Consider the following 27,639-nt stretch of genomic DNA (forward strand, 5'->3'; position numbering starts at 1 on the left):
AAACTATGTTACGTTATTTACATTAAAAAAAAAGTATTATTCAAGTTACATTTATTGTACATCCGTTGTATAAAAAAATTAAATATTTTAGATAAAGACTCCTATTTACGTTACATTTCAATAATCTGCTGCTGATCAATAATTCGTTTTGCATAATAGAAACGTAAGAAAACCCAACTGCTTATTAAAAAAGTTAAAAAGTGTTTATAATATACCAAATTGTGATTTAAGGTATGAAAGCTACTCACAATAACTAGATATGTCTTTGCCTTTGATTTATGATTATAACAATTATTCCTTACCTACAAATTATTATCTACTTAAATAATTGAATACTGTAAATAGTTAGATTGTTTCGGTTACGGTCCAACTGATCTTAAAGTTAAAGATACGAGGTAATATTACGCGAAGCTATTATCAAACAAAATATGTATTTAAATATATTGAGGCAGCTAACATACTATAGCTAACATTCAGTATGGTACTAAAATAGTTATGACAATTAATCTCACTTACGGGAATTCCGTGTCTTCGACCAAACATACCTGCAAACAAAATTGAACTCTTCAGTTTTGAATCCAAATACTTTTTAAGGGTGTTTCAAATTTAAAGCGTTTCTAACCATGATGACGATTACAAATTAATACAATTTATAATCACTGGCTGTCATACTACAAAGACATACCTCTTAGGCGTAAACCAAAAGCCTTCCTAAAACTACCACTATTTGTACCAATTAAAAACCAATATTCGTGTAGTACCGATAATCTCTAACTGATTGCGATATATTTCAATGTTAAGAAACAACACGTCTATTTCTTTAACTATGGGTAAACTCGTTGGCAGTGGGTAACAGTTTTAAATTTGTGATCTACAAAACTCTACACTATTTGAAACTATTCTTAAACATGCTTGAAGAAAATTGACCCTGGTTAAGGTTTTTAGACTGTATATAAAAATTGATTAAAAGTTCAGGTTTTTAGTAGACTATTATTGTCATTATTTATGAGTATGTGTTTAGAGAGTAAATTTATTTAGTAAAGATTAATTTTTAATTATTTGTTTCGATCAGTAAACACAAAACATGATTGATTATATCAGATTAGATGTGTAGGACACCCATACATCAGGGTTCGTATTTTAACACATTCACTGCGGCTAATAGTGAGAGGAAATCAAGCCTTACTGCTAAATGACGTAATTAAGGAGCATTGTCCAATAATTCTATAATTGTGTTTATGACACAAGAAAAAAAGGAGAAAGAAAAAAAACAAAGAAGAAATAGAAATTCAAAATAGACTAAATCTGGCAAACGGATGTTTCTACGCTTGCAACAGACTGATGTCCTCTAAGTTACTATCAAAAAACACTAAAGTTAGAATTTATAAAACAATAATCAGCCCAGTATTATTATACGGAGCTGAAACATAGAAACCAAATAAAAAAGAAGTTAATCACATTCGAAAATAAGATTTTAAGAAAAATCTATGGACCAATTTATGACGGTGGTGAATGGAGGAAGAGGCACAACAGAGAACTGAGAGAACTCTACCTACAGAGATCCAGATGTGGTGTGTGAATTTAACTGTAGAAGAGTTAGATTGGCTGGACATGTTTATGAAGAGAGGAGCAAAATAAGTTAAAATTAGTTTTACTAAGAAATCCCGAAGGAATACGACCGAGAGGAAGGCCAAAACAAAAATGGTGGAGCCAAGTAATGAAAGACATGGAGCAACTAGGAGCAACTGAGGAGGATACAGAGGATAGAGCAAGATGGAGAGGAATTGGTTGGTGCGGCCAAATATCTTCTTAGATATGCATGGCCCTGAGAGTAAGAGTAAGAGTATGACACAAGTTGTGTTTAAGCCACACCTAATAACCACGCTAACGTGGTATACAACCGATTCTGCCAAGAGCTAACCTAATAAAAGGCAATGAATGAGAGAATTGTAGCATGGCAAAGGACTGTGCCATTAGCGTGAACGTTCAAATATTCATGGCACAGTACTGTGCCATCAGCAGTGAACTGCGATAAATGACGGATGAATGGTTTGATAAATAAACTATTGATGGTTTTATGAATGAATTTGCAGCGTTGATATTGTATAAGAACAGCTGGTTTTAGCCAGGGTCAATAATTATCCAATTGTCTGAAACCTTTTTTTCCTTCAACCAGTTAGGCCTTATGATTGTTGACTAATTATTTTTGTCAAATAATTCTAGAGTTGCTATTTACCAAACCAAACTACAAGCCAAGACTGACGATGTGGTGAGAGTTAGCACCAAGTTGGAGACTGAGCGCCATTAATCATAACCCTAGAGGGATACGTATAAATAGAAGAGATGAATAATGAATTTTTCAGTGACTGAAGTCTTTGACCACGCATGATGCACCATTTTTCATCTGATTACCTCTGACCTTTTACAAAGCTGGGGTTCTAATCTAACTAATCACCAAAGAAGAATATCCAAGTAATAATTCTGTAACCTACCGGTTTCAAGCAAATTCCTTAGTATATGGTCTATATATTACAACCGATTTGCCAATATATCAAGAGGTTTAATACAAAAACTATAGATATTTTCATTGCAGATGGAGTAGGGAAAAGAGGTAAGTAGAGTAGTGTAACGTAAAATAATGTAAATTTTTGTTTTGATAAATTCTTTTTGCAAAAAGATAAAAAAATTATATGTATTTTGTTTTTTATATGAACTTAAACGGTAGGATTTTGAGTCAGAACATTTGTTTTGAAACACGCAAAATATATCATAAAATGAACATTTTGCTTAGTCAAGTTGCTTTTGTATTACCTTCATTTTCAATACTATCCAATGGCTCATAAGAATGTGCTAATCACCAAAAAACCTCTGGGTTTTGAAGTACACTTTATACAGGGCTATGAGAGTATAGCAGCCTTTATGATTTTAGTTTTAGTGACGGCATCATTATACATAGGGTTTCTACTATCTTCATGTTCCACATAAAAACAAAGGATTATTTAACGCTTAAGCATCCAACTATGCGACTTGTTTACATCTAAATTTTTACATTAAAACCATTAACTAATTACTTTTTAAAAACTTATAATATTATACATAAAAATAATTACAAATTTTTTAATAATAAATAGAAATTGTTAAAAACAAAACAAATTATAAGTCCGGTGGTGGTTTATAAGTTCGGCCCACGACGTATAGATTGTATATTTCAAAAGCAGGGGTGTGTGCTTTTGACAGTGGCGACTTGATCGCTTAAAGGTCATAACCTAACAATCTACAAGCAGTGCGAACCTCATTTCATATGATTTTTATAATAAAATTTTCCTAGAGGTGAAATCCAATCTATATGATAACATTTTATCAGGAACATTTTTATTTTGCATTTATTAAACTTAAAGATTAGAATAAAACCAAAACAAATAAAATGTTTTAATTGAGTGTAAATTGTTTTTAATTTTTAAAAGATATCATTAATTATTAATAGTAAAAATGAGGTTCTAATTATATCACAGTTATTTTATTAAAATAGCACGTTTTAAGTGTAGTAAATGTAGAATGGATTATACAAAATTGTTCGTTTTACTACTGTAAAATGTAATTAGTTTTGTTACAACAATCTAATTCAATTTTATAATTATATTCTCTTATTATTACGTCGCTAAAGGATTTTATTATAAATGCTGAAATAATGAAGTGTATAATCTGTTTCTTTTTTTTACTTTAAAACGCTACATTAGGCCAGATATAATATGTATTCCTCAGAAATATGATACTGCCAAGCGTAAAATCTCCCAAACACAGATATGTAGACAAAAATGTTATTAAAACTCTCGCAGTGCGGTTATTTTCCGTGGAGAATGTCCATGCATTTTCATCGACCAATATCCCACCACACTTTAATATCTGTTTGATTTTCAGATTTATAATATTTTTGTATATAAATCAAGCATCGTCATAGTAACATTGTTGCTATGTATTTTATATAAGCTCATGTTTATTGTGGTATACTTTTAAAATTAGGTAGGTAAGCTGATTTTGAATTGAAAGTATTACCTATATTAGTACAATAGCTCAAAAGTGTCTTGACTAATCTTATAGTAAAATAGTTTGAGAAATTATTTAACAAGTAGGGCTATACAACTCAACATAGCTAAACAAAGCATATAAATAGATATTGAACAGCATCTTTTACTTAAGATTGAATATTGAACTGGTAACTTATTTTTCTGAACTTCCCAGGCCTAAAAGCCATAACTCGGATGTTCTTTGTTTGTAATTAGTCGTTTTCTCTAGCCGTAGAAATGAAGAGACGTTTCATCCGAGAAATAGAGATACGTTTAATTAGGCAATTATTATTAAGATGTTAAGAGTAATTATTGAACAATTAACAAAATAAAGCCATAAAACCATAATAATCATTAAACACAAACTCCCAGGAGAGCTTTTTTGATTTTTTAATAAACTTACTAAAAAGATATCAAAAAGATATTATGAAGACAAAAAAGTTATAAAAATACTAATCATAAATTTTACAGTAGCGTTGGGTAAGTTAGTTGTCTTTTGGTTAACTTTAAACGTCTACAACGAAAACTGTTAAAGGCTCAATTCTAAATGTGCGTTGAGGGTAAAATATACTTATCATTCTCAAGTTGAATAAAATAAGGAAATTTTATAAATTACCCCATGCCTCATCCGTTTATGCAAGTTACTCCCGTTACTTGGTATAATTTACTCGTTCGGTTCTTTATTTTATAGTGTTAAGCTTAAAAATAATTTTCAATATGAAAAAATATACTCCCAACCGTGTCTATATAAAATTGTATATTTAAATTATTTATTATCATTTCTCCTAGAGTTTTCATTACTTTTTGAGATTTTGTGTATTAAGGCTATTTTGGTATACGTGTATATCGAAGTATTCGGTGTAAATCACATTTTTCTCGTTGTAGGTATTTAAATGATTGCAACCTAACGTCTGACATGATGATAATATGTCCCATGTATTGTGCATTACTTATCCTTTTCTTGACCTTGTATTTTTTAAATGAGCTAGATTAAGGCTGCCGACTAACAATATCATTCCTGTAAATTAGGTGCAAGTTTCTAGGCGCTGCTCTTATTTCAGCTTATTTATTTGGTATTCATCGCTTATAAAACCTAAGAGTACGACTTACAACTTTATTGTATGCATACCGTTAATGATTACAACGTATTGAATACATGCAAACAATATAAAATGGTGACTAATTTGGACCATTTCAGTCTTTATCATCCCATTTAGAGACTTTCAAAACTTATTTTATATTAAATTACTTTATTTTAACTCTATTTAGTTTTATTGTGCACTCACAAGTAACATACTAATTAATGTTCACCGGATTGACGTTGTAGAAAATGGCAAAATTATTTAGTAAAAGAAACCTTAGTTTAAAAACATATTACATATTTTATCCAGGTCGTTGGAAAATACGTGAGGTGGAAAAAATTCACGCTTAATAAAAGTTGCAATGTAGTAGTAGTTTCTCTACATTCAATAAATGAAACTACTTTTCTCTTCTTTCATTCTAAATGATGACATTTATACTAGGATTACATATATCGCCTTAAATTAATGGGTTATAACAAAGAATAACCTAGTAAATAAAGAAGCATAATTTCTGCAACGGATATGTTGCTGTGATAGATTTATGATACTAATCAAAATCAAACAATTTATTGCATTTTTACATGAAAGCCAAACCATAGTTTCCATGTAAGGTTAAAAACTTAAAACTCTGATCAGAAGCAGACAACCCCACGAATACCCTCGGGGGCTTTTGAGTCAAAGGCCAATTCGGAAATATCCTCTGGCTGTTTTCAAACTTTTACCGAACATTCAGATATTAGCAAACCTTTTGGAATACTGTTCGTGGACATGGTACAGCTTAAACCAGTTTCATTAGGAATCCTTTACTGCAACCATTTGCAAAATCTACCTAAGAAACAGGTCATTCATGATGTAATTAAAATATATCCGTTATTTACATTTATTGATGTGTTTAAAAGCAACGTAAATTGAGCTACTGTGCATAAGAAAAAATAATTGAATGGTACAACTCGTAGCTTCAGTTTTAACCAATTAACAATAGCGGTTTTAGTAACTTTAAGACTATGGAGAGACGGTATTTTAGATTTTAACATCTAAAACAATAAACTATTACTCCCTGACATTGATTTAAATTAAACGTAAAATCTTACTATTTGAGATAACTTGGGATAACTATTACAATTGTATTATCCCTTATATATTTGTTTTCTTCAGGTGGTTTTGCAGGAATATATATTTGTTATTTACATTTTTTGTGTACTTAAGAGCCACGCTAATTGAGTTCTTGTGAAAATAAAGTGCTATTGAAAGGAAAACCTCGTAATATCAACTTTAAGACGGTGAAGAGACGACGTTTTGTATTGCTACACGTAATTTTATCTGTTTTCGGTTCATTATTTAGACCAAAGCTTTTATCCTCCGCAGACTTCAGTAATCTTTTCACAAAGAAGCTTTGAGGAGACACAATAGACAAAGAGAGAGTCTCTTATTTACGCTCCAAAATATAACATATCTTTCAGGTAATATACACTAGTAAGAAAATAAATCATTTTTCACAGTAATTTTAAAACTTTAAATGTGTACAATATCGAAAAATAATGGTTGAATGTAATTGAAACAGTTGAGATAAACCTGGCACCAAATATTTAATACCAAAGGGTAATATTCAATCCATAATTTGTTGGCTATTGTGTTGAGAACAAACTTGACAATGACTTTTTATAGAAGAAGCCTTTCATGAGGTGGTTAACTTTATGACTAAGAGTTCAAAAGGTTTTATTTAGATAGGGTTTGATTTTTTCAAACGAGTCCTTAACCAATTGACTCATAAATATCGTATTTCAGACACAGTTGTTCTGTGCCACTGACAATGGTGACTTGGTCCGTTCAAGGTTTGACCTAACAATCTGCAAGTAATGTAAACCTGCCACCAACACAATATGTATCAATCAAACGGATTTTTTTTAGAATTTTTGAAGCAATACTTGTATAAAATATATCTTTAGGTTCAAACCTTTTATTAAATAAATTTTGATGGTAAAATAATAATATTACCATAAGTAAAATACAATAAAATTTATTTAATTGTTGTTAAACTTTTTACCATAACGTAATGGATTGTTACCATAACGTAAGCATAAACTTCTCATAATATTGTTTTTAATATAACTTCTTTGGTAAGTAATTGTTTAAATTGTGTGTAAAATGTACTTAATTAAAGTATTTTGTTTCTATATTCCATCAAAACATCCAATACGATTTCACAATTTAGGTGCAAAATGTCTAATTCATCGCTTATGTATGTGTAAATCTCTTTAGCATATAAATCCAGAAATGCAACCAGACAAATTGTGACAAGAGTTGTGCGGTTTTGTTCTGTACAGAGTAGAACAAGGCCATTCATTTACAAACCTGGTTCTGTCATACTTTGTACTAATTTTCCTTCAAAATGTCCGCTTTATTTTCTCTATGTTCTGCCTAAGTTTTATAAAATATTCATACCATTCCTTATTGTCGGTAAATCAGTATAATAGCTATAACACTATTATTGTATAAAAACTATTTTTTTCAGTTGAGATATTTTACTCTACCAACTAAAACTCACGTTGAGGAGGTTATCGGGTCAAACAATCAGAAATAAATTGAAGTTAAAAGCTTTAAAATTGAAATTCTTAAAAAAATCCAGTTTTCATTCCAATAGGAATAAATATCCCCGACGCAGCAGGCCTCGAGACTAAGTGAATATCTATTTGCCTTGTTTTATTTTAATTCAAATATTTAGTAAAAAATATCAATTTTTTGCCTTTTTTAATGTTAGATTTAATGAGTACTTAGATTTTCTGATACAGGAAAGTGCATTAAGATAACGTTTAACATATTTTTTTGTGAAATGTTAATGGTTAAGTATGAAGTTGATAAATTCACCGAATTTGATTAAAATAATATATCGAATACCAAGCAACCAAAAGTTTACTTTTTCTACATAAGAATAACATAGAATATTTAAATTTACAGTTTATTTTTTCCATAGCCATTAGGCGTACAACAACGATTCAATAGACTCAAGGATGTATTTTTCAGGCAAAAATGGTTTGGAAATAAATTACAAAAGTTTATGTTTTTACGGACGAAATGGTAAAAACATTTTTATCCGATAAAACCTGAACGGATTGTATTTTTGGCCTCTAAGGAATAAAAAGAAATAAATTAATACCTGGTCTAGTCTTACCATGAGTATTCTTTTTATGACCTTCACATCCTAGGACACTAGTTTCTAGCCCGGAACTGTTATACACGTTAATCATGGGATTTACTTTTTTAACTTTACACAGTCTAGTATAGGGTGGCGGCATTGCCATACAATTCATAAGTAATTGGCAGGATTTGAACCCGGGGCCACGGGCTGCGAAGCCCCGAGCTCAACCAATAGACCAGCTAGCTCTCCACGAGACCTTCGATAATAGCTTATCCCTTATAAGAAAATTCCTTAAAAGGTAAAATGCTTAGTATTTTGTATTACAATTTTAAAATAATTAACTACTATGATTTCTACAAAGCAGTAAATTATGTAGTGCTAAACATTTAATAACCAAACTATCTACTTTAACAGCAACCTTTTTTTTACACAGTAGTTTATTTTTTTTTTCATAAGATGGCAGATTATGATCGTTTGATCCTCTTTTAAATAGGCTTTTCATGCAGCATCTGGTTTTTCTAGTCCTGGTTTCTCTTTTTCGCCCTAAATAATTGACATGACTGTATTATAGAGAGATATTACAGTGTTTAAAGTTAACAAATCGAATGCATTTCTTTTAATTATTCCGCTCAGAAAATAGTTCAAGGACTGGAAATGCTTTTTTATAGTCAAACAAATTTACATTGTTTATCTTTACAACTTAAACATTTTCTTTAAATTTGATCAAACTTAAAAATAAAGGTAGGGGAAACATAGTTTTGGTATGAATAAATAGTATCTATATAAATAAAACAATAATACGTTAACCTCATAACATTAAGTTTAATGGACTGGATAACAGTGTTGTTTGCTTCTGATGATATAAACATCAGCTGAATATTTTTTGAGATACGGAAAGCAGACCATAAAATTACATGTATATACACAATTTTAGACAATATATACATATGAACAATGCAATAAACCATGTTAAATGTTAACCCAATCTATATTAGATTATATGCACACATACTTATCACGTATGCTAAACACAAAATTAGAAAATATTTCTTGTATCGGGAGATATTTTAACTCATAAAGTATTTTGAGTTATAAGGTCTTAGAGTGAAAAAAACACTTTTTTAATATATAAGCAAGACGCTAGAGTAGAATCAAAGATTTTAAATATGTATTCATATTAAAATACTCATGAAAGGTTTACAGAATTCATTAGAAATTAATTGGACTTCAGTACTCGAACAGTGCGGCTTACACTTTAAAGCAATCATTAACGAACTTAATGAAGCCTTAACATCTTCTACGACTGACTGAATAAGCGGTAGAACTTCTATGTAAAATAAAATAATCGAGTTACGTACTTGCTACTAGGGTTTTCAATAACAACGCTTGACGTTTTTACATTTCCCAAAATTGTCGTTATCGACTTAGAACAATAATTCGTAAGAACGTGACCAAATGAAAAGAGTAAAACGATTTAAATGAATAGTCAGTTATTTATATGGTTTTACACAGAGACTAGTTAAGCAATCTCTATGAGGTTAACATCTTCATCACTGTGGTTGTTCTTCACACTGCTCTGGCGATTCAACCATGTACTGTGGTTAACCACGTCGTTCACTAATCAATTGTATCAGTTAAATACTAAATGTATACGGCTTAAAATGCCTACCTTTGTATGGCAATTTCAGTTTAAAGTATTAAAAAGTATTTTTTACCTTCCGCAATTTACTTACTATGATTTCCTATGGGATGTCATTTCGGGTAGGTTTCTTAGTTTTTAATTTGAATATACTGTATTGCGTTTCTGTGGTATTGCATAAAACCTTACACTGATTACAAAATATTTCCACTTGGTGCTAAAAAAGTTAGGTAAAATTACTCTGAACAATAAAAAAAACACCCTGTGATCCAATAAAGTGGTCTGCATTTTAACTTACAACGATTTATTGATAATATTGCCAGATAGTATTGCAAAAACTTAAAAGGACGGTATAACAACTTCTTTGACTATTTAGTTTGTCTATTACTCTTACGTTTAGATAAATTTAAAAACCCACTGGTGTTATCACAAGAAAATTAAATAATAATAAAAATAAATAAAATAACATTGGCTTAATAAACTCTAAATCATGTTTCAACCTAAAGTCAATATCAGATAAATTGTAAAAACAGAATTTTGCAATAAACATAAAATTGTCCTTATTTGAAAGCTTTTCACGAGAAGAAACTGTTTTCCAAAGTAAATCAAGTAATGAAAATATAAATGATAGGTAATGTTGTTAAAAGGTTTAAGTAAATTTATCAACTATCACAATCACAGCAAATTTTAGTATCTTATTATTATGACTTTAAAATTTATTCAAAGACTTTCGTAACCTTTTTGTTTAGAACCAATTTCCAATTAGGTATATTTATTTACCTAGAATCATAAATAATTGCAACTAATTACTTTTCTGAGATATAAGTCAAACTCAGTGTCGAACTAACCTTCGTCATTTTTTCTTAGTCTAAAACCAGTAGTTGATCTCTATTTATTAAGTGATTATTAGGGGCCCCGATCTTCCAAATTTTTGACAGTTTATTGAAAATAAATATTTGTTTATCCATCCGGCATACATGAAACAGTAAACACAAATTGATAATATTGTTAAGGAGCGCTGAAATTTCAAATTTTATTTAACTGCCAATATAAAACAGAGTTTCTTAAAATATCATACTGGAAAGTCAGTCAATAAATTAAATTGTACTGAACTATTTGCTACTGTTGCTATATTTTTATATAATGTCCTAAAGTAACTTATTAAAAACACATTTACGGAAATCTGTTTCCATTTTAGCAAACTAATATCTCCTAAGTGCTCTGAAGGTAGACTAATTGGTTAAATTTGAATTGTTAAACGAGACAAAGAAAAGAGATTAAACTTCTTTGTGCTCCATTAGGTGGATCCAACTTTTTAAGGCTTTGGGTATTATTGTCAAAGAAGAAACCATTTTAACAAGTAGTTTAATCTTGGATTTGTAATACATTTGTTTTTTTTCATGATCACAATAATTAATTTGCAATAATAAAGATTGGTGATAAAGTATTGAAGTATATTTTGTTAAATTATAACTGGTACGTTCTTATGTTGATACAATTTTGTATTAAAATAAGTTTAAGTGTAAAATTAATTAATATTAAGTTATACTTTAAGTATATTAATTATTAAAATGGACCACTTATTTATTTATTTATTCAATATGACGATTGAAAAATAATACATAACTTAACGTGTCGATTTTCAATATTCCCGTACTTTTTACTTCCACGATACCCGAAAATAATTCTGTAAAGTTTGTATCAATAAATGCAATCCATGGAATTGATTAGTTGCTTAACTACATTTTGTGTTATATTTCCCATTTACTTAATACAAATATCATAACCCTCTTCGTAAATTCTTTTAATTGAATTATGACTACGTTACACAGTAAATATGTTTTTTCTACCCTATAAAAAGCCTTAATAAAAATAAAGTTTGATCAAAACCTGATAGGTAAAATTATATTAATTGCTAAATTCAAAGCAAATGAGTGTGAAAATAGAACAATTATTATGGAAATGCGATTAAAAGAAAGGACGAAACACTTGACGGTAGAAACCCGTTTAATGAACACCGCATTTAAATAGGTATTTAACAGTCCCTTGAACTTGTGATGGGATATTGAAAAAGTAACTTAGTTTTGACAACTTATCAGCCTTAAAAACGTTATTCATTATGTCCATCGTTTGTAATCATTCCTTTTTGTAGATATAAAATTAAAGAACCCAAATGGGTATAAAATCAATTATATTGCAATTATGTGTTAAATTTAGGGTTCAAATTTTTCAAGTTTACGAACCATAACTTTAGTTCTGTTTCAGCTTTTGAACATATTTTTATTCGGTTTTAATCTTTGAAAATGTTCACCTTTACTCGATGGTGATTTCTTTGGAAACCGTGTATAATCAAAATACAGTAATTTAAATCTGTTGCCATTTAATTACTAGAAGGTTTTTTTTTGCTAAAAGCCTTTAAGCAACAATTTAAGCACTTTGTTTAACACTTTAAGCAATACATATTTTGGTTTTTTTTTCAAGCAGAATTTGAATTTGAACTAAGGAGGAGAGCAGAACGGAATGAGGTCATCAGATTAGTTTTGACGAAGACATGCAGTTTATCAGCCAGGGCCATTTTATTGAGGGCCCAATAATATAGCCTATTATAAAAGTGGGTTCAGTTTCAAACCTTGAATATCTACTAACAATTCTCAGGATCGGACCGGCGAACGTTTGTTTTCAAGTAAGTAGGCTACTAAAATTACTTAGCTATCCCACTACTTAAAACAATTACAAACTCAATTATTCCACGGTCAATTTAATATGTATTAGTTATTTAATAGAACAATAGATTAAAACAGTGTGCTTAGTGCTCTCGCCCATATAAAGTGTATTTAGTGGTTTGCGAAGTCATAGACATCGCTTAATTTATCAGTTACTAAGGTCTTACCAAGGAAAATTAACGAGATTAATTTAATAGTTAATAGTTAATAGTTAATCGTTAATTTTATTTTATTTTATTTGCTGCAATTGCTAGTTTATTCAGAAAACTAGCATTTTAACTAAAAATAAATATAAATGTTGAACTGATGGAAAAGGCATTAACGCTAGAGTTTGCTTTCACTAAGCAAAAATTGTTGTAAATAACACTCTGATGTTTACAAGGATTTGCGTGTCATGTGGTTCGCTAAACGATGCTAAATCAACACGAATACAACACATGTAAAAAGCTTTCAATTCCATATTTATCAAGCTGTTTGTGTAATACCAATGCTTGTGATCTTGCTTTTTACTAAAGCTTTCAGATATTGAAATTGTTTTATTAAACTGTACTTACAAAATAAGAGGAATACTCAGTTTGGATTGGTGATTTTACTTTTTAACTTATTGCAGCTCTAATGGTTAGTAAAGATGGTGAGAAGACGTTAACTAGGTTACCAATTTACGTAAAAAAGGGTTAAACAATTTAAATAATAAAATAATGTTTTGTTTCAGAACAAAACAATTAAAAATATGAATAGTCTGTTGATTTCATGTTGTCATAATTAAGCCAGATCATTGAAGGATACATAGGTTAGAGCATTTCACACTAAATAACTGTGTAATTTATTAAAGTTACTGTAAAGGTATTAAAAAACACCTTTTCATATTTTTGGTGTATCTGGTGCTATTTACACAGTGAGAGCATCTCAATTTATTTTCCTTGTAAATAAAATTATTTATAAAAAATGTCAACTTAGCCAATTAAGAAGCTGTTAGTAATCAGGTTTACTGCAAGGGACATTTGTAATAGTTTAGTTAATATAACTGAGAAGACATTGAGTATTATCAGTGTGCATAAGCTCATTTCAACCACCTCCCCACAAGAATTCCATTGTAATACTGTACGTCCTGCTTTTACATTACCACAACAAAATACGACACTTAAAAACGTCCTGGTCTAGGTATACAAACTGTAACTTATAAGTATAGGTTTACGGTACAATTCCGAATCAAACCAATGTTTGCGTTTTTACATGACTCAATTGTAAATTTTGTTTTTACTATAGTTTTCTATACAAAGTTGAAATGCCCTTGATACGGAATGCGAAGTCTAGAAACATCACGAATACTCTCCAGGGACTTAGGAGTCAAACGCCAATTCAAATATAACCTCTGGCTGTTTTCAACTTTTACCAAATATTTAAATATTAGCAAACTTTTTTCATTCCGTTTCGTGGACATGGTAAAGATAAAAACTGTGTTTTATGTACAAACTGGGACATTTCTTAAAACTTCTTAAACAACAGGCTATTCAATTTCTGCTTAAACTATGTTACGTTATTTACGTAAAAAAAAGTATTATTCAAGTTACATTTATTGTACATCCGTTGTATAAAAAAATTAAATATTTTATATAAAGACTACTATTTACGTTACATTTCAATAATCTGCTGCTGATCTATAATTCATTTTGCATAATAGAAGCGTAATAAAACCCAACTGCTTATTTAAAAAAATAAAAGTGTTTATAATATACCAAATTGTGATGTTAGGTATGAAAGCTACTCACAATAACTAGATAAATCTTTGCCTTTGATTTATGATTATAACAATTATTCCTTACCTACAATTTATTATCTACTTAAATAATTGAATGCTGTAAACAGTTAGATTGTTTCGGTTACGGTTCAATTGATCTTAAAGTTAAAGATACGAGATAATATTACACAAAGCTCTGATCAAACAAAATATTTATTTGAATATATTGAGGCAGCTAACATACTATAGCTAACATTCAGTATGGTACTAAAATAGTTATGACAATTAATTTCACTTACGGGAATTCCGTGTCTCGACCAAACATACCTGCAAAAAAAAATTGAACTCTTCAGTTTTTAAATCCAGAGACTTTGAAAGGGTGTTTCAAATTTAAAGCCTTTACAACCTTGACTTTTCCAAATTAATACAATATTCAGGTTTTTAGTATACTATTTTCATTATTTATGAGTGTGTGTTTATAGACTAAATTTATTTAGTAAAGATCAATCTTTAATTATTTGTTTGGATCAGTAAACACAAAAAAATGATTGATTATATCAGATTAGATGTGTAGGACACTTACACATCAGGGTTCGTATTTTAACACATTCACTGCGGCTGATAGTGGGAGGAAAACGAATCTTTATGTTATAAATTGTATTACACTAAAAAATACCTTTATATGACGTAATTAAGGAGCAGTGGTCAAAATCTAATTAGTTGTGTTTATGACACAAGTTGTGTTTAAGCCACACCTAATAACCACGCTAACGTAGTATACAGCCGATTCCACCAAGAGCTAACCTAATAAAAGTCAATAGATAAGAGCATTGCAGCATGGCACAGTACTGTGCCATCAGCAGTGAACGGGTGGCAATAAACGACGGATGAATGGTTTGATGAATGAATTAGCAGCGTAGTAACTGACCAAGAACAGCTGGTTTTAGCCAGGGTCAATAATTATCCAAATGTCTGAAACCTTTTTTTCCTTCAACCAGTTAGGCCATATGATTGTTGACTAATTATTTTTGTCAAATAATTCCAGAGTTGCTATTTACCAAACCAAACTACAAGCCAAGACTGACGATGTGGTGAGAGTTAGCACCAAGTTGGAAACTGGGCGTCGTTAATCATAGCCCAAGAGGGATACGTATAAATAGAAGAGATGAATAATGAATTTTTCAGTGACTGAAATCCTTGACCACCTATGATGCACTATATTTCATCTGATTACCCTTGACATTACAAAGCTGGCGTTCTAATCTAACTAATCACCAATGGAGAATATCCAAGTAATAATTATGTGACCTACCAGTTTCAAGAAAATTCCTTAGTATATGGTCTATATAGTACAACAGATTGGCCAATATATCAAGAGGTTTAATACAAAAGCCATGTGATATTTTCATATCAGATGGAGTGGAGAAAAGAGGTTAGTAGAGTTAGTGTAACATCAAATAATGTAAATTTTCGTTTTGATAAATTTTTTTTCAAAAAAGGGAGAAAATATGATGTATACATATTTTGATTTTTATGTGAACGTACATAATAGGATTTTGAGTCTGAAATATGTTTGGAAACACACACAAAATATCATAAAATTAAATAAACATTTGGCTTAGTCTAAAGTTACAAGTTAACATAAATAAAGTTAATTTTGTTTATTTTTATTTTCAATACTAACAAATGGCTCATAAGAGTGTGCTAAACACCAAAAATCGTTTGGGTTTTGAAGCACTTTAAACTAGAGTATGAGAGTATAAGAGCCTTCATGATTTTAGTTTTAGTGAGCGGCATCATTATACATTGGGTTTCTACTATCTTTCTGTTCCACATAAAAACAAAGGATTATTTAACGCTTAAGCATCCAACTATGCGACTTGTTTACATCTAAATTTTTACATTAAAAAAATTAACTAATTACTTTTTAAAAACTTATGATATTATACATAAAATAATTTCAAATTTTATAATAATAAATAGAAATTGTTACAAACAAAACAAATTATAAGTCCGGTGGTGGTTTATAAGTTCGGCCCATTACATGACGTATAGATTGTATATTTCAAAAGCAGGAGTCTGTGCTTTTGACAGTGGCGACTTGATCTCTTAAAGGTCATAACCTAACAATGTACAAGCAATGCGAACTTTATTTCATAAGATTTTTATAATAAAAGTTTCCTAGAGGCGAAATTCAATCTAAATGATAACATTTTATCAGGAACATTTTTATTTTGCATTTAATAATTTTAAAAATTAGAATAAAACCAAATCAAACAAAATTGTTGAATGGAGTGTAAATAGTTTGTAATGTTTAAAAGATGACATTTAATTAATAGTAAAAATGAGGGATGTCCCCGAATTATAGCATAGTTTTTTTTATGAAAATAACACGTTTTCATGGTAGTAAATGTAGAATGGCTAATACTTTTCCTTATACTACTGTAAAATGTATTTAGTTTTGTTGCAACAACCTAATTCAATTTTATAATTATATTGTTTTATAATTACGTCATTAAAGGCTTTTATTACAAATGCTGAAATAATGAAGTGTGTATTCTACTATCTATTTTCATTCTTTTAACACTATCTATTTTTTTTTTATTTTATTCATATTGGCCAGATATAAATACGTTTTCCTCAGAAATATGAGTGTAAACTGCCAAGCGTAAAATCTCCCAACACAGATATGTAGACAAAAATGTTATTAAAACTCTAGAGGTGTGGTTATGTTCCGTGGAGAATGTCTATGCATTTTCATCGACCAAAATCCCACAACACTTTGATATCGTTTGATTTTCAGATTTATATTTTTTTATTGGGGTATATTTTTAAAATTTGGTGGGTAAGCTGATTTAGAATTGAAAGTAGGCCTATTGCCTCTATTACTACAATAGCTCAAAAATGTCTGAACTAATCTTAAAGTAAAATAGTTTGAAAAATCTTTTGACAAGTTGACTACACACAACTCCAGTACTATGTGTTGTTTAATACTGCGCAATAAATAATACACATTGAAATTACTTTTAAATTTATGTGACTCTTTGCAATGCTGCAATTTCGATTGTTTTCTCCAAATTATATTGTTGTAAAAGGACTATTCTTTCTCTTATAAAAATCTTATAATTTGTTTTCTTCAAACTAGCCTCAACAGTTTGTTTAAGGCGTTCATAAATATTCTTTATGTGATTTTGTAGCAGAGTGATGAATGATTTTAAAATTATTCTATGATCCAGGTCAGTTTAAATTGTTTCTTTCCAGGATGAATGAGTTAAACCAGTGCTTCCAAATCTTCACCCTAATTTAATGGTTGTATTCTGTTATTCCACAAGGGATAGGCTAGTTTATTGATAAAATTCCTACACTTCGAACTAAATGCTAATACTCTACCCGTCAAAAATAAACTTAAGTTCCATAGAAATTTATCATTTATCTGTTTATAAAACTATCTCAACATTTATAATGTATGTAGTTTATAATGTATGAACTAAACAATATAAACGTAATAAAAATCAAACACGGCTCTTAATACACAAGGAATTCACAATTGAATTAATTAATTGAATGAATAAGTATTTATTCTTACTAATGAATTTATTCACAAGGAACGATACACACAAGAAGTAGTTTTCTTTCGACTGTTATGTGTACGAGATTTACATTTACAGGCTATAAATGTAACCGAGTCAGTTACATCTGAAGAGGCTGTAAACTTGAGGGTTGGTTTAAAGATGCACATAATGATATTGTCGGCGTCGTTAACAGCTTGTCGAACCTACAACATTGCAGCTTCCTAATATTGTGTAATATAAATCAACAATTTTAAATAAACACAACATCTAAGTGTGATGTTGTTGGCGTGTGTGTATGCAACTTAATGTGCACATTCCTAAAAGATTTAGTATCAAATATATACTGTAATAAAACAGGAATATATCGTTGTACTTTATTATCTGCTAATAGGTTATTATAAAATAAGTTTGTGCATCAACAATTCTTTTTCCACATCCCTCTCCTTACTATTACAGTTTTAACAATCGTTTTCAAATTAAATAAATATTAATTACCACCTTTTGTATATGAGACATAACGCTTAAACAAAAAACGTACATTTTACATTTACTTTTACTTTTTTACTTTTACAAGGCTTTCGAAAACTATCTTATCATCATCAGGCTGTGTTTTAAACTAATACAAAAATTATTATAAAAGTATTAAGTATTGGTTCCCCATAATAACCCCCCCCCCCTGAATAGGGGTTGCGGTGGGTAGCTTAAAATTCTAAATAGAAACACCTATTAAATAGTACATTATTTTAAAGAGCTTTAAAATTAAAATTAATGCCACAAATTCGACTTTGATACGACAAGTTTTCAAAAAGTCATTACAAGAAAATGTTATAGACGTGTAAATTGAATCGCCCAGTTATTTAAATGTAATTTTACATTCCATCACTTTTATTTTTTATGGTTCTAATTTTTTTTTCGTGTACTGAAACACGTGACTAGGGTGATGTCACGCCAATTTTAACACCAACAAGTACTTAACATTACCTACGTGTATCTAAGCTCGTTTTGAAATATGCAGCCATTCAAAAATTAACCAGGGATCATTATGGGACACAAGTTTTGTTTGAACCTTTAAATTTACATTACATTAATTTGCCAATATCTCCAATATAATTTATTCAAACATGCTGGATAAATTAATTTCACTCAAATATCATCCACAAATACATATATCCACTCTTTTTCGCTTTATCACGTCTCTTCAAATAGGAACCTATAACAAAGAACATTTCATATTTTCCAGGAGATGGAGCTTGAAACAATAATAGAAGCAGGAACCAATGAAGTGGAACGAGAATGGAGCTAGAAATTTATCGGAGAAAGTAAGAACGCAATCAAGAAGAAATCATGTGGTTTGCTCGGGCATTCCCATTCTAAGGGTTGAATAATTCATTGAATTGTAAATCTTTTATTAAATAAATTAAAGGGTAACTTTTTTATGCCATTTTAATTAAAAATATTAATCGTAATAAAAAGTGTTAAATATATTAACATCATTTTTTTTTATGTGTCTTATAGTTGTGTATATCTGCAAAGGAACATATTTTAGCACTTTTATTCAATACGAATGTTATACCTAAAGGAAGATATTCCGTCCTAGACAAAGCTAAGATGCATATAAACCAATAATTATATTATTAACTTACAGGTTGTATTTTTTATTGGAATTTGGGATGAATCATGTTCAGCGTTCTTTAAATTGAATTAACCGAACAATGTACATTGTGCATTTAGGTACTTTATGTAATATATTGCATCACTAAGACATGACATATATAAAAGAAAGTAGTTACTGTTAAAGTAATTTTTATCTAAAAAATAAAATTATATGGATATTTGAATGACTAACCAAGCTTTAATTTAACGAAGGACCCAATTTCCTGGGTTTACGATGAATCTTTCAGTTTAACCTATCTCAGAGAGATCACCCTCAGATGGTAATATACAGTAAGCCCATTATTTTAAATCAACCTTGAATCTCATTTCAAACTAAACTACGAATGTATCAGTGCTTGAGTAAAAGATATTCTCCAAAAGAGCGTTTTTAAAGGTATTTGTTGAATATTATCAAAGAAACTGCATATAGTATAGTGGTTAAAGCACGGTTTTTTTTCTTAAAGGCTCCTAATCTGTGTGCAAATGTTAAACCAAATATTCCAGTGATCAATCTCAACTATAAGGCTACTTAATATTTTGATTTGAAATTTTCTGAATAGTGAAATTAAGTTTTAAAAGGTTTCAGACTTTCATAACTGCTAACACAATTTAAAGGACGGTTACATTTTGCATGTAACTGTCAATAAAATTATTACAATAAAGAAATCAACGTGAATAACATAAAGAAAAATCAAGTCGACACATTTGACTATTCCAAGAGGTGGGGTTTCGATATTATGCTCTAGCTCTCGACTGTAGAAATAAGTGGTAAGCTATTGTCATAACAAGAAAATTATATTAGAAGCCATTCTAGTGGTTTGTAGAGTTTACTAAAAGAAGGTCCTAAATGCGAGTTTATGCTATCCTCTTTACAATTTTGTTGCTTTACAAGAATGCCTCTATCCCTTCAGTGGTAGTTTTGTGTTTATTAATTCTTTAATACTATTGAAAACGGTTAAATTTAACTGAATTGTTCTTCAATTTCGGTAAACCGCTTACATTTGATTGAATCCTGTTTAACAATGTTGGTAATCCACTCTTTACACTCAACTTCAAATGTATGAACGATTCCCTGAAAAACAATAAAATTCATGTTATTGAAACAAAATAAGAAAAATATTTACACCTCAGGAAAATACTTTCTATCAATTTTCATTATCTATTTGAAAAAATGGTTGCTTTATTAAAATGGAAATCAAAAACCATATCATTGTGTTAATCTAGTATATTATGTTTTTTATTAGGTGAATACATTGGATTCATCATTTTTTATATGTTCGTGTCTGCAAATTTTCGTGTGTTAGTAAATACATAGTATACTAAATGCATTTTTAAGATTTTACTATTATAAATGTATCAAAAGTACGACAAACGGATCAGTTTCTACAATTGTCAAAGCATAAGAAGGCCAGTATAAACTATTCTCTTTTTAGTAAACGACTCAATTTGCCATGTTTCACGAAGGATCTTTTGGTGGAATTTATCACAGAGAAACCGATTCCGGCTGATCTCAAAATCCTGCAATTTATTTTATGGATGACTATCTACTATAAAAATACTAAACTCGTTAGTTTTATAAGAAACTATCCAAACACATTTTTATTCTTTGAGGGTTTCCCTCACATTTTCTCTTTGTGTAAAATCGGTGTAGTATCTTACTACAGCATTACATATTAAAACAATTTTAGCTGCAATAAGCTTTTAAATATTTTTTTTTAGATATGCAACATACCATATGAAAACTAATTAAAACTGGTACATTATATCTCTTTTTGTAGAGAAGAGAATAATTTCGGTTCATTTTTTTCTCCCTTATGGCAGTTAATATATGAAAGACAGTTAATAGTCTTTTATACAAAAAATGCCTTTTTAAGGAAGAAAAAACACGTTTGTGTAAAATACACGGAGCTCACACATTGTTATTCCACACGCCTTCACACAACACCGTGGACGCGACTGATCCACTCAGGTGTATATCCTAAAGACTTCGTGACGTGTTTAGAAATATTCAAATTCCACAAAACCACTCAGTAGACCTTTATTGAGTTAGCGGTTTTAAGGGATTCTTTGCAAACACAACTTTTATCCACTTTAAGTTGAAATACTATCAATTTGTTTATTCTTTCAATGGTTTTGTGACAAGTAAATCGTTTAGTGTTTTAAGGCTGAAAAAGAAGGTTTTATAAATTAGAATCGTGGTCTTCTGGTAACCAGATGACCATGATTCTAGAATAAGTGACAGTGGAAAAAAATGAAAAAACTCAATTACCGACAAGTTAATTAACATATAAACACAGAACCAAGACATGTTATTATACCCCCCTAGAACTTACTTAATGCTAACTAATAAATCATGGTAATTTCTAATTGGTAATTGGTAAATTTGTTTTTGATCTTAGGTTTATTGTTGATATAATGTAGCGTATTGTGTTAACGTTAATTTTTGGATGTCTACTCCTCATGGGTCGTCCCTTGGATGAGATTGAAAAATTGTAATGCCTGCAAAAAGTAGTTTTGATACGTATAGTCTAGTCATATATGACAAATTACCTAAAAAAACTCTTAGAAGTGTAAAACTTGGTACGTATATTGAGTTTTACTTCCTGAATAACATACTAAAAGTCCTCGAAAAAAAAACTTGTGCTACAGCCGCCATCTTGGAAAATAGCACCCAAAAACCAGTTTTTTCCCGATTACTCAAAAACTATTCATCCTATAAAAAAACATTAAATGTAAGAAATATTCAACAAAATAAGAGCTACAACTTTTGTATTTAGAGTATTTCGATATAATTAACCGTTTAGCCATTAAATGCGATATTTAGAAAATAAATTTGAAAATTCTTAAAAAAAACATTAATTGCCATTAAAAAAAGTTGTAAATAAATTATTTAAAAATGTATTTTATTATTTTAACTAAAAAATTGGAACGTTCTGAATATTTTCATACCATTAACATAACTTACCTTTCAATTTTTATTTTCTGTGAAATTTTTAATGTCGTTGCTAGACTAACATAATAAACTAGCATAATAATAATAACGCGGAAACTCTTGACAAGCAGTAGAACTGCAGTGTGATGATGAATAAGGTTGGGGCATTTATGTAACAGGATAGGCCTACAATGATAATTGTTTGAATACAAAAAAATTGTAATAAAGGTTTTTTTTTACTACATACAATATTATCCTATTTCCACTAATTTTAAGGGTGTTTTTAAAAGAATGCTGGGACTTAAAATGCTAATTGTTTGGGTACTATTGAAGGTAACTAAACGTTTTATATGTCAAATTGAAGCTAAAATAACTAAGTTTTATTTCCCTTGTAGCAAGGGAGGAAACTTTGGCCTTGGCATGCGCAAAACAGGTGCGCAGTGGTAAGCCGCTATTGTGACTCATACGCTTGACGCCAGTCACCAGTTACGACGGTTTACGGCACAACAGAAGACACAGATTGCAATCTGTGGTTCGCATAGTTTATATTTATTGCTGAATTAAACTAAATTTAAATCTACTTGATGATAAGAAGAAACTTGAAGCTGGTTTGATGAGTTTCGTGGCACCGATGTGTTTTGAAAAGACATTCACCTGGCCAGCTAAAAACAAGCGATGACATAGTCGAAAAATCCGACAATTCTGCACCAGAAGCCCTAAAAAGTCGGTTTCCCGACGAAGTCTTCAGTTGATCAAACCTAAATTGGTCACTTGATGATGTTATCTATAAAAGATAGAGTCGTTGTGCCAAAAAATATTGAATTAAGCATTAGATAAACCCGCCGATCGCCTTAAGCGACTTTGCCAGTTTTACGCTCATATAAGATTGATGAAAATCTGAATTTTAGTAAATCATTCCGAATCGTATCAAGTAATAAGAAAAACACGTTATTCATTTCCCTTCAATTTGTCGTTCAAACCATTTAATTATCTTCAATAGTCCCCGAGCAACGACTGTTTGAAATCCTGGCATTCTTTTAATGCCTTAATCCTTTGGTAAATTTCAATATCCATTTACTAAGATAGTTGCCAATGCTTAGGTGTTTTTGCGAGGGATTTTGTTATGTTATTCCAGTAGGTAAATAAAACATACATACCTAATCCCATCCTTGTACCATAATGAACTCAGTATGGGATTATTATGGTAGTCTATCAACGAAAGCACCAGCAGTGTACCATTTAAAATGTCATAGCAAATATAAATGGAAAGGAAAAGTTATGTTAATGGTATGAAACTGTTCAGAAAATTCCAATTATTAAATACAAATAATAAAATAATTTTTTTAATTAGTTTATTAAAAAACTTTTTTTTATCGCAATTAATGTTTTTTTAAGAATTTTCAAATTTATTTCATAAATATCGCATTTAATGGCTAAACGGTTAATTATATCGAAATACTCTAAATACAAAAGTTGTAGCTCTTGTTTTGTTGAAAGTTTCTTACATTTAATGTTTTTTTATAGGATGAATAGTTTTTGAGTAATCGGGAAAAAACTGGTTTTTGGGCGCCATTTTCCAAGATGGTGGCCGTAGCACAAGTTTTTTTTTCGAGCACTTTTAGTATGTTATTCAGGAAGTAAAACTCAATATACGTACCAAGTTTTACACTTCTAAGAGTTTTTTTAGGTAATGGAGAAATTTTGACTTAAAATTACTACACTAGTAGTTGATGTGAAAGGTTTGAATTTTTTAACGGATTGAGTTAAAAAAGGTATTAACCCGTCTCCAGATTTTTTTGTCACCCTGTATACTAATAATGCATTATTCTAAAGGTACCGGTATTTTCTTAATTTATCAATATATTTTAATTTAGATATTTCCATATTTTAATAACCAACAGGTGAATACAACAACTTACAATCATCATTTTTTGATTTTTTTAGTACCGGTAATGCCATATTTCATAATAAAATAAAAATCATAAATTCTTGATAATTACATGATTTGAAGAAAACTTAGTGCTGTCAAATACAACACTGGACATTTAAAACCCTAAAACATGTCTACTTAATATTTGATTATGTACGAGAAACACATAATTTGAGTTTACTTGTGATACACAATATAGAGTTTATCACAGGTTTTGGAGGAAATTGTTCATGTTAATTTTAAGATGTGCAATTTAAGAATATTAATTATTATGTATTTTTACATAATACTTAAAACATTTGTAAATAACCCTTAGAACAAGTTGTTGTAAAGACATTATACGCTGAAATAAATTAACTTTATTGTTTGTAATCCGACATGGGTTTGATATTAAATCATTAATACTCTTTCAAACTATTGAAAGGATAAAAATACGCTAAAATTAAAACAAATATTAATATAATTTAAATCAACCATAGTTTCAATTTTGAACATATTTTAAAGCATTGTAGACGCCAGCATTATAACCTATTTGCTAAATCAAAATGTCTCTTGGGTGTTTACTTTGCGTTGACTTTCGACCCAAAGATTCACAAGCCCCAGGGACTGTTCTGTTTGTATAGTATTTTGTGTAGTGAACCAGAAATTCTCATTCTAAACCTTGAACTCGTTTTATGTAAACCATAATGAGTATTTGGATTTGAAGTTCTTGATTAATAAAAAAATATACTCTCTTTGAATTTACAATAAGTGACGTTTCTTACTCATACATTGTTGTACACCGTTGTACAACTTTTCTAATTTCAAGTAATATTCAATTATATAGGTAAATTTATTAGACAACATTTTGAATACATAGTTTGTTAACTACTACTGGCAAAGGTTATAATTGATACCTTGACCTCATCTAGACGTATTGGTTGTATCGTTATGAATTTTTAACATGTTACATCAACAGGTAAAAGTAAAAGAGACAGTCCTAATTTTGTTACACTCACAAGACATAATGTGAAGTAATCTGTTATCAGTAAGTGGTTAAGGATTGATTTTACCTTACATTTTTATGCATTAAGTGGTTTGTAATTCGTTTGCAATTTGTAAAAATTTTACAATATTATTGTATCATTTAAATTCCCAGATTGGGTTAAAAGGCAATATAATTACTGTTGAAACCAATTATAAACAAAGCTTGACTATCTTTAACTGCTCAAAGTACCGAATGAGATGGATAATACCAACTTATAAGGGCTTTGAAGTTAACCAGGTAAAATTAAAGCGTCAAGCCGAAATAAGAGATAGAAACTTTATTGAAAGAAATTTAACTTCGTTGAGCACCGTTAGCGCCATTAAACTTTTACACTGTTTGAGCCTGTCATTAAAGCTAAAAATCACATTTCCTAAAATAACTACAGTAGTTACATTATTTTGCCCAAAACCCATGAAATTATATTAATCAAAATCATTATTGCTATAGTGAATATTTTGAATGTTTCTAAAAATATTTATACCAACACCATTTTATTATATTAATAATTCCAATCAAAACCTTTACATTCAAATAAAATTTAAATTGCAAAATAAACATACAAGGATAAATTAAATGAATAAACCCAGCCTCAATTTAACGAATGGCCCAATTTCCTAGGTTTACGATGAGACTTAGTTTAACTTATCTGAAAAAGATCCCTCTCAAATGGCCATTTTCACTAACCCCAATTTTAAATTCTTGGGATCTTGCTATAAATTCTTTAAGATCACCCATGCATCATCGGTAATAAGGAGTACATCAGTAAATGAATAAAAGTGTAATTTCCCAAACTGAGTTTTGAATGGTTTTTTTATTTCCTTAGTATTATTCAAACAACTTAGGTTTATTGGCTAAAGAAGTAGACTTTTGTAATTAATTCCGTAATCACATCCACCAATCCGATGTGATAAACCCACAACTCGATGGTTTGGAAACCACGTAGAGTTCAAGTCTATCCATTTACAAAATAATGCAACTGAATCATCATAATTTTAATGGCTATTTTAACTTAAATTTGCATCACAAATTCACCATTGGCTTTGTACGTGTGTGTACATATGCCCAATCATTCGTAATAGCAGTAAGGGTTTAACATACAAAAGCAAAGTACAACTAACTTTGTGTTAGACTGTTGTTTCAGAGATTTGTACTTTGAGTGAAAATAGAATAAACAAGTAAATTATCTATCACAGCCATAAGGCTGTATGGAATATATATTTGTAATTTGCTTGGTTGTCAAAATTAAGCTTTTGTCTTTAGTAATTTCCAATAACATTTCAAGGTTGGTAATTGTTTACTCGGATAAATGTCAGTAAAATTTTTCGAATAAAGAAAATTTATGTAAATACGAAAATTAACTGAAGAAAATTTCAATCAGTTTCACGTCAAAAAGGATTCCTTCAAAAAGGATTTATTCTTTACAACAAAGTGTTGACGAGCACAACTAATTACAAAACAAAAGTGATGATTCTAGTAAAATGAGATGTATCTAACCAACTAAAGCAACTAATAGGTTACATTATATTTAAATCAGTTGTAATATTAAATCTATAGCTCTCGTTAACATCAAATAGTTATATTTCTAGAACTAAAGAGTGTGTTATTTTTTTAAAGATTGGACATACTAATCTTATCCAACCTTAACTGGGCGAGAGTGACTTAAAGGAAATCATTACCAAATGCTTTCACCAGCTCGATTTGTTCCAATTGACTAGTTCACGAGGTGGCTTTCCTGTAAACAGTAAATTGACGCGCCATTAAAGCTGTGTAATTTGATGAAAAAAGTAGATAAGCCCCTCTTTAAACTAAAATTTAAATGTTTTCCTATTCCCTGGAAAATATTAAGATTGGTGTTATGGAAAAGAACGGGGAAATGTAATGACGTATACATAACAAAAAGAGACTTTGTTTCAATTTACCTAATCTTTGTTTGCAGATGTTGAATACTTTATTGAAATGTAAATCAAAAGCTCTTTCATTGTGCAAAATTCCAGTAAATAAAAATTTGTTGATTGTGGATGTAACATTGGATTTATCAGTTAAGCTTGATACGGTATTTTTTATTGCCATTTAGTACTTTTTCGTGGTTTATACAGGGTGAGTTTTAAATGATATTTCCCCCAACTTTTTTCTACATTTCTAA

The 27,639-nt window shown here is 29.7% G+C and overlaps 1 protein-coding gene across 3 annotated transcripts in view; it reads right to left on the reverse strand.

Moving 5' to 3' along the window:
• Positions 1-27,639, reverse strand: part of LOC128994714 (orexin receptor type 2-like) — a 252,608-nt gene that overhangs the window by 70,294 nt on the left and 154,675 nt on the right. Inside the window, exon 1 of one of the 3 annotated variants that reach the window (XM_054419449.1) lies at positions 517-545. The exons of the other annotated variants lie outside the window; for them this stretch is intronic. The gene's annotated coding sequence lies outside the window, so the exon portion shown is untranslated. Of the gene's footprint in view, positions 1-516; positions 546-27,639 lie in introns of those variants that run through there. 3 annotated transcript variants of the gene reach the window in all.

Source organism: Macrosteles quadrilineatus, unplaced genomic scaffold, assembly GCF_028750875.1.
Source record: "Macrosteles quadrilineatus isolate MER2022 unplaced genomic scaffold, UCM_ALF_1.0 Scaffold_5__1_contigs__length_97177068, whole genome shotgun sequence".
Classification (NCBI taxonomy): Eukaryota; Metazoa; Arthropoda; class Insecta; order Hemiptera; family Cicadellidae; genus Macrosteles; species Macrosteles quadrilineatus.